Source organism: Conger conger, chromosome 7 (assembly GCF_963514075.1).
Source record: "Conger conger chromosome 7, fConCon1.1, whole genome shotgun sequence".
Classification (NCBI taxonomy): domain Eukaryota; kingdom Metazoa; phylum Chordata; class Actinopteri; order Anguilliformes; family Congridae; genus Conger; species Conger conger.
In genome coordinates, this window is record NC_083766.1 from 1782340 (window position 1) to 1791382 (window position 9043).

Below are 9043 nucleotides of genomic sequence, written 5' to 3' on the forward strand. Positions count from 1 at the left end.
TTGATGGCAAAACATTATATATATATATTTTTTAATCCACACAAAAAAACACGTGGGTTTTTAAAGCCCATCTTCAAGTGCTGCATTACATACGTGACGTTACCACACGAACGTGGAAACCCTGTCTGCTCGAGGTGAACCTATTCCTCAGTGTTCTGGATAGAATGTGATCCGGCGCGACGGGTTTTAGGTTTTAAGCCCTCCTCCGGGGGCACATTTGCTGGGAGCCAGCGCCAATCTGAGCGGGGAAGACGGAGGGGGCGGGAGGGCTAGTTTGAAGGGGGCAGACCTTCCACGATAACAGCGCTCTCCTCTCTCCTTCGTTTCAGCATACACTTGGAAATCCGCTGGTCAAATAAGAATCGCAGGGGAAGTTGGCGGAACATATCGCCAAGAACGGAGGCTAGCAAAGTCAACAACATAGGAGCAGAAGAAAACAAAATACTGGTGAGGACGTTTTTCTGCATTCTCCAATGCTTGGTTACCATAGAGCTCCGTGGTAATTTGTACCGTACTGTTCTGTGTGTGGGGGGGAAATGTGATGTTTGCGTAAAGAAAAAAGACGGATTTGACAGAACAAACTAATGTTGGTATAATGCACTGCAATGTTTCATTCAGTGGCAGCCGTCGGTTGTTTTCGCTGCGGACCTGAATGTTTACAGGTTTAACAGGTCTTTTAACGTTACGGCAGCGGGGATGTGTGCTTGCAGAAGGTGCTGGCCAGAGAATGCGACGATTTCATATGCAAAGCTAGACAGATGTGCAAAAGTATGGAAAATGTGGCGAAAAATCGGAATGTACAGTTTGAACCCGTTTTTTAATATATTTATTTGTTCATATAATGAGACATTAAGACGAAGAAAGAGGCGCCTATCCGTCAAAACTGTTTCCAGGACATAGTCTTAGGTATAATTGGAAATGCGACAATGCCCTTTATATTGGCGAAGTACCCTTGTAAAATCCTGCTTTTATTATTTGCATTACTTCGCCCTGATGAATGAGACTGACCAACAGTTTTCTCACGATTCCACACAAACGGTTGAAATGCGCAAAAGGCAGCTCTCTGAACGCACTCACATCTTGGAATAAAATAATAATAATAACCTTGACTGAAGCGAAAACTTGTGATTCGGTCCTTGTTGATATCGGTTATGACTCATTTTTATTCGATCGTTTTGGAAAACACCGTCACAATACAGAAAATTCATTATGCCTCAAATCAGAAACTTGAGCTTGGGTTTCTCAACGAAATGCAAATCCTGCTAGAGCAATACAGTCCGCGAGTCTATTTCGATGAGATTTAAAACTCTATGTATACTGAAATCATTGTGCCGATTAGCAGTATTCAGTCGTTCAATTATGTTTCCCAGCGAAGAACATCGAACACACCTTGAGGTGCCGTGGCTATACACTGTGGCTGGCGTAGGTATGTATTTCTTGAATTAATTGCATCCGTAAGCTTCCAACAGCTTGATTTAACATTACGCGCAGCGTAAAGCCTAAGGTTTTTAAAGGTGGTTCAAATAAAACATCATCAGGCATCAGCGTAACCGTGACCATCTCATGTTATCCTGTCAACGTGTGTGCGTGTGTGTGTGTCCATGTGTTTGTGTGTGTGTCCGTGTGTGTCTCCGTGTGTGTCTGTGTGTGTGCCTATGTGTGTGTGTGTGTGTGTGTGTGTGTGTGTGTGTGTGTGTGTGTGAAAGAGAGATATAGAGAGCAAGTAAGGGAGAGTGTGTTTCTGTGTGTGTGTGTGTGTGTGTGTGTGTGTGACTGTCTGTGTGTGTATGTGTGCAAGAGAGGGAGAGAGAGCCAGGGTGAGTGTGTGTGTGTGTTTGTGTCTGTGTATGTCAGAGAGATCGGGAGAGGGAGAGAGCAAGCGAGGGAGATAGAATACATGTACGTCACTAAATTAACGAATCACACATACATATGTGTTCATTTCAGGTCTGATGTCTGTATGTGAGAGTGAAATCGCACTAAACACAGTGCGGTTTGAGCACGTAGCAGTGAGAAGGGCTCTATCGGGGTCTGGTGCTGTGGGCTCCAGAGATCTGGGCTGTTCTCCACATTAAAAGCTTGCCACTCCACTGCACACTTACCCTAAAAACCTGGGCTGAAAGTTGGCATGGTCTGTCTGCTCCAGGCACCCTGAAGGAGGGTGAAGCGGACCTGATGCAGCCCCATTCAGCGCCACAGAGATCCCGCTTCATGGAAATGCTGCCATGATGTCCCCTAATTTCCCACAGAATTCCCACAGAATTCCCACTGAATTCCCACAGTATTCCCACAGTATTCCTACATAATTCCCACAGTATTCCCACTGAATTCCCACTGAATTCCTGTCACGCACACACGGTGGATGGAATGGGAATAATTAAGGCTGACGTAAAAGTTCTAGACCTGCGTGCTTATTATAATGAAATCACGCCGAGGTATAATCACCCCTGAAACGGCTCATGCTCCGCTCCCAATGAAATGCATCAGTTTATTTGTTCCCGCAAAGTTAATGTGCTCTCACTTAGCCAGTCGTGCCACACAACAAACTGCCAGCTACCCTTCTACAGCAGCTCCCGTAGCTGGCTGGGCGCACTGATTGTGTTTTTTTTGGCCGAATAAGCTGTGATAAAAACACAGACATATTGGGAGCCTGGCAGTAGATGCGTTGGATGGGAAGACGTGCATATATTAGCCGGATCGCAGTCGTCTGTCTGGTGTCGAGGCGCGGGTGACGGTAGCGGGAGGCGCGGGTGACGGTAGCGGGAGGCGGGGGTGACGGTAGCGGGAGGCGCGGGTGACGGTAGCGGGGGGCGCGGGTGACGGTAGCGGGAGGCGGGGGTGACGCGGGCCGGGTCCAGGTGCGCCGTGCGGTCGCTGAGCCCGTCCTCGGGAGATAACAGTGTTTCAGAGCGACGGCTGGGCTTCAGACTGCCCGCCAGTCTGCCCCGCCCTCGGACGGCTGCTGGTCTTTCAGCTGGCACGGGCTGGCGTGCGTTAAGCGTTCCCCAGAGAGAGAGAGAGAGAGAGAGAGAGAGAGAGAGAGAGGGGGAGGGAGAGGGAGAGGGGGGGAGTGGAGAGCTTTGGGTCGGCGTTGCTCCTTTTCGGGAGCTGACTGTGTTAGTGAGCGGGGCATGTTCTTTATAGCACCTCCTCTCATTCACAGATACAGAGGGCTGGATTATAGGAGCTAGGGCTGGAAGATAGCGGATTGGGTCGGAGCAGACAGGCTGACAGCAGACAGGCTGACAGCAGACAGGCTGACTGTGTTAGTGAGCGGGTATGTTGGGTTGTGTACGACACCTCCTCGCTCACGTTCACAACAGATAGGGCTGGTCAGATGGGGCCGCAATACAGGAGATAGGGCTGGATTGTAGGAGATAGGGACAGAACACAGGAGATAGGACCAGAACACAGTATATAGGGTTGGATTGTAGGAGATAGGCTCAGAACACAGGGAATGAAGGGGGTAAGGGCCTGAATTTAGGGAGATAATTATAAGACATAGGACAAGAATATAGGAGATGGGGCCAGAACAGAATGTGCTGGAACACAGGAGGTAGGGCTTGAACACAGAATATAGGACTGAAACACAGGAGACAGGACCAGAACACAGTATATAGGGGTGGAATATGGGAGATGTATGGGTCTCTGTAAGGTGGTTGTCCTGTATATTTCATCATTTTCATTCTGCTTTTGACTCTCCTGAGAGGCCGGATGCAGGTTTCATCGGTAAGCTGACGCGAAGCTTAACACCGCTTCTCAGTAATGCACACGGGTAGACGACAGATATATCATAATATATTTGTTTTGTTCCAGTAATAGATCAGCTCGGTTGGTGATTTCTACATTATAGCAGAAGGTCTGGTTATTATTCAGCTTTTCTCTACTTTACAGTCATACAGGGGTGATCTGGGCCTCAGCGCTGCGGTTTATCACTGTACTCTCAATATCTGTTTTGCAGTGAAGTATAATGAGATCTGCAAAATAAACCAATAAAAAAATACAGAACTCTGTCGGTGACTCGTGAAGCATTGCACAGTAAAATATAATAATAAAGTCCAGGGAAAAAGATAGTTTATAAAGACTTACACGTAATTGCTAAATGTTTAATAATTCCTCTTAACAACGGCAGTAAAAAGGAGCAAGCGCTCCGTGTCTCCTGTTTATCGGGTGGGGTGCATTCTGGGTAGTTATCTGGAGTGGTCCTGCTTTTGCAATGAATCGGTTTGTGGAAGAATGATATACTTTCCCCCAAAATCAGTTCCACCTCCTTCCTCACTTCTGCCTTTCTCCTCCCAGGGAGGGAGGAAGCGGGAAAATAGAAATAACACGTCAGCACATAAACCCGCAGAAACGATATTATGCAGCGCTTCTGTGCTGTTGTAATCACGCGTGGGAAATGATGTTGTTAAGAGAATTTAATTTTTTTTTAATGTGCTTGGCTCCTCACCCCAGCTTTTCCCCCTTGCATCAGCTCTGGAATGAGTGGGTTATGTTTTATCGCGTTACGCTGGGACAATGGGTACGGCTCCCCAAATTACCCGCCTGTCATCTTCCTCTCGTAGAGAGAGGTGGTGGTCATGTGGTGGTCTGTAGCATCGCGGTTAAGGTACATGACTGGGACGTGCAAGGTTGGCGGTTCGATCCCCGGTGTAGCCACATTAAGATCCGCACAGCCGTTGGGCCCTTGAGCAAAGGCCCTTAACCCTGCATTGCTCCAGGGGAGGATTGTCTCCTGCTTAGTCTAATCGACTGTACTTCGCTCTGGATAAAAGCGTCTGCCAAATGGCACTAATGTAATGTTATCGTCATTCCTGTTGTAACGCTTATCATTATTCCTGTTGGGGAAATGTAAGGAACGCCTCTCCACACGACTCTCCCGGGCTGAAGAAAGAGCCAGCCTGCTCGGTCACCATTTTGTGGCTCCAGGTTTTGGCACGCTCGGCAGGAGCGCTCATTATTGGGGTAACATGGAGGTGGCCTGGGACCCCTCTGTGTGAACAGACACATCTGCCCCTGTGGCCTGGTCTGGCCCACTGCAGGCTGGGGGTTTGACTTTTAATCGGATGACAGTTTTAGTTTAGAGGAAGCAGGCTTTATTCTCTGGAGTTCAAGCATAATTTTTAATAAAAGCGCTGGCAGATGTTCCACAACTGAAAAGCAGGTATGTTGACAAAGTAGAGCATCGTCAAGATTAGACTTTGGAAAACCCTGCGGACAAGTTCCTTTGGGAACGGTGTCCAGAATTCCTGGCTTGGTCAGGCTGTGGAATGGAGTTTGCTTGCATTAAAGTTTTTTCTAATATTTTATAACACCCATATAGTGATTTTTTTTTTGTGTTTATTGTGTTTCCACTATAAACCTGTTGTATGAGGAGGTTCCCATGTACCACACCAGCCCCCGCCCCCACCCCCACCCTCACCCCCCACCCTCATCCCCCACCCCCACCCCCACCCTCACCCCTCACCCACACCCCCACCCTCACCCCTCACCGCCACCCCCACCCCCTCCCCCACCCACACCCCCACCCTCACCCCTCACCACCACCCCTCCCCCTCCCCCACCCACACCCCTCACCCTGCCCCCGCCCCCTCCCCCACCCACACCCCTCACCCCTCACCCACACCCCCACCCCCACCCTCATCCCTCACCCCCCTCCCCCACCCACACCCCTCACCCACACCCCTCCCCCTCCCCCACCCTCACCCCTCACCCCGCCCCCACCCCCTCCCCCACCCACACCCCTCACCCCGCCCCCGCCCCCCTCCCCCACCCACACCCCTCACCCCGCCCCCGCTCCCTCCCGCGACGTGTCTCTTCACTGTGGAGGAAACAGGCTTTCACAGCTGGGGAGACGGATGGGAAAAGCACCTCTGTCACAGTGTGTGGGTGTCAGGGAAAAGCGCAACAATTACATCAACAGTCCTTATGGCAGGAGGAAGAAACATGTGAGCACGCTCACACCACACGCACACATACACACACACAGACACACACACACATACATACACACACTACATGCACTCTGCGTTCACACACGCCCACCACACACAGACACATACACACACACACACACAGTCCTCCAGAGGAGCTGAGTACCCTCATGGCTCAGCTCTTGACAGCGGTGGAGTAGTGTATTTGGCGTTCCCGGTGGAGTAGTGTATTTGGCGTTCCCGGTGGAGTGGTGTATTTGGCGTTCCCGGTGGAGTAGTGTATTTGGCGTTCCCGGTGGAATGTGTCCGTTTGCCTGCACCCGTACGCAGACCCACCGAGGGGAAATTGCGTCTCGTTAATCCGCTGTGAAAATATGCGGCAGCGCTGAGTGAATTAGGCTGGGCTCCACTTTCTTAATTATGGCGGTAAAAAGTGTGAAGGCTGAGTTGGCAGATGTGTGTGTGTGTGTGTGTGTGAAGACAGGCCTCCCTATCTGTGTGTATGTGTGTGTGTGTGTGTGTGTGTGTGTGTATGTATGTGTGTGTGTATGTGTGTGTGAGAGAGAGAGTGTGTGCCTGTGTGTGTGTATGTGTGTGTGAGGGAGGGAGTGTGTGCCTGTGTCTGTGTATGTGTGTGTGAGGGAGGGAGTGTGTGCCTGTGTGTGTGTATGTGTGTGTGAGAGAGAGAGTGTGTGCCTGTGTGTGTGTATGTGTGTGTGAGAGAGAGAGTGTGTGCCTGTGTGTGTGTATGTGTGTGTGAGAGAGAGAGTGTGCCTGTGTGTGTGTGTATGTGTGTGTGAGGGAGAGAGTGTGTGTATGTGTGTGTGTAGAACCCTACAGCCTGCTTTCTGCATGGATGCACTCTGTCAGTGGGGCCTGGTGCAGTGTGACATTAAGGACAGGTGACACGAGGTAAACGGAGAGTCTCTCTGATGCTGAGAAGCCCCTGGAGGATGGGGGCAGATATGAGCGTGCTGGGGAGTGGTGCTGCTGGGACAGGGGTTTGGGTAGTGGTCGCGCTGGGGGGCACTGGGAGAGAAGGGCAGCGTTGTAAAACATGACCGAGAGAGCTCCACTCCTGGGGTTCAGCTCTCTGTTCGCCCGGCAGACCTGGGGTTGTGTTACAGACGAAAGCTGTGCTAACATGGGTGTGCTAACATGGCTGTGCTAACATGGGTGCGCTAACCTGGCTGTGCTAACATGGGTGCGCTAACCTGGCTGCGCTAACCTGGCCGCGCTAACCTGGCCGCGCTAACCTGGTCACGCTAACCTGGCCGCGCTAACATGGGTGCGCTAACGTAGCTGTGCTAACCTGGCTGCGCTAACATGGGTGCGCTAACGTAGCTGTGCTAACCTGGCTGCGCTAACAGGGCTGCTGGGGGATGATAATGAGATCAGAGGCGTTGTGTCAGGCAGCTGCTGCTGTTATTGCCCATTCCTTTCCACATTGTGGGCAGTTTTTTTTCACTAGAAGCGGTGAAGCTGCATCTGCAGCAGACAGAGAGGCCTTTAACTGCTAATGTGAAGTGTTCCTGTGCTCCAGGGCATTCAAATGAAACCGCTTGACGCAGGCACATTCCTAGCTTACCACAAGCCTTTAAGCTTACCCTTAACACTAACACTCACACTAACCTCAGGCCCAACCCTAACTCTAGTCCATCCCCAACCCCCTAAACCCAACCAAATGGTAAATGGCAGGCATTTATATAGCGCCTTTATCCAAAGCGCTGTACAATTGATGCTTCTCCATTCACCCATTCATACACACACTCACACACCGACGGTGATTGGCTGCCATGCAAGGCCCCGACCAGCTCGTCAGGAGCATTTGGGGGTTAGGTGTCTTGCTCAGGGACACTTCGACACAGCCCGGGCGGGGGATCGAACCGGCAACCCTCCGACTGCCAGACGACTGCTCTTACTGCCTGAGCCATGACCCCTAACCCCCTAAACCCAACCCTGACCCTCAACCCCGACCTTAACCCCAACCCCAAAACCCTACCCCAACCCCTGTGCAGACTGCATGAACATTTCCAGTCCTGTCTCCATAGATACCGGCGGTGATGGACTTGTTCATGTTCTGGGTTCATGGTCCATCTTTGAGATTATTCACCCCCCAACCAAACGAGGTCTGTTCAGTTGGCCCTGGGGAACGAGACTGAAATTAAATTCAGTTTTATTTGTGTAGCGTTTTTACAGAGGCCTGTCACAGCCGCAGAGTAGCAGGAGGCCGAACGCCAGACACTCAACCCCTGAAATAGCAGATTAATACTGTTGGCCCTGAGCGTCCTTCCTGCACTGGCAGTGTGACAGCGCTTCCTCTGGGCCACGTCACGCGCTGTGCTCCCAGCACTGTTCCTGCTGCGCATTACTGAGGGCGGCCTCGCCCTGACCCACGGGCCTCTCCCTGATGCCCGGGCCTTACTGGACCCGCCCGGACCTTACTGGACCTGCCCGGACCTCACTGGACCCGCCCGGACCTCGCCCTGACGCCCGGACCTCACTGGACCTCCCCGGGCCTTACTGGACCCGCCCGGACCTCACTGGACCCGCCCGGACCTCACTGGACCTCCCCGGGCCTTACTGGACCCGCCCGGACCTCACTGGACCCGCCCGGACCTTACTGGACCTGCCCGGACCTCACTGGACCCGCCCGGACCTCACTGGACCCGCCCGGACCTCACTGGACCTGCCCGGACCTGCCCGGACCTCACTGGACCTCGCCCTGACCCCCGGGCCTCACTGGACCCGCCCGGACCTCTCTGGACCCGCCCGGACCTCACTGGACCCCCCCGGACCTCCCTGGACCTCCCCGGACCTCACTGGACCTCCCTGGACCTCACTGGACCTCCCCGGACCTCACTGGACCCGCCCGGGCGGCTCAGACGGCCGGTCTGGCCCGGCTGCATGGAGGACGTGACCGCGGCAGACAGGAAGCTGCCTGTCACACGTCGTCTCCACGGCGACAGCGCGGCGTGGGCGTTCTGGCGGGTGATTGATGGATTTCATACGACCGACGGGTCCCGCCTGATCCTCAAGTGGCTTCTTCTGTGGTTTCCTGCGTGGAGGGAGCCGTGTGTGAGGCGAGACACCATGGCCGGTGGGGCACC

The 9043-nt window shown here is 52.5% G+C and overlaps 1 protein-coding gene across 1 annotated transcript in view; it reads left to right on the forward strand.

Annotated features, from left to right (window-relative positions):
* Window positions 1-330: 330 nt before the first annotated feature.
* The window catches only part of LOC133132565 (gamma-aminobutyric acid receptor subunit alpha-3-like), a 133914-nt gene continuing 125201 nt past the window's right edge, over window positions 331-9043 (forward strand). Inside the window, exon 1 of the mRNA XM_061248047.1 lies at window positions 331-447. The gene's annotated coding sequence lies outside the window, so the exon portion shown is untranslated. The remainder of the gene's footprint in view (window positions 448-9043) is intronic.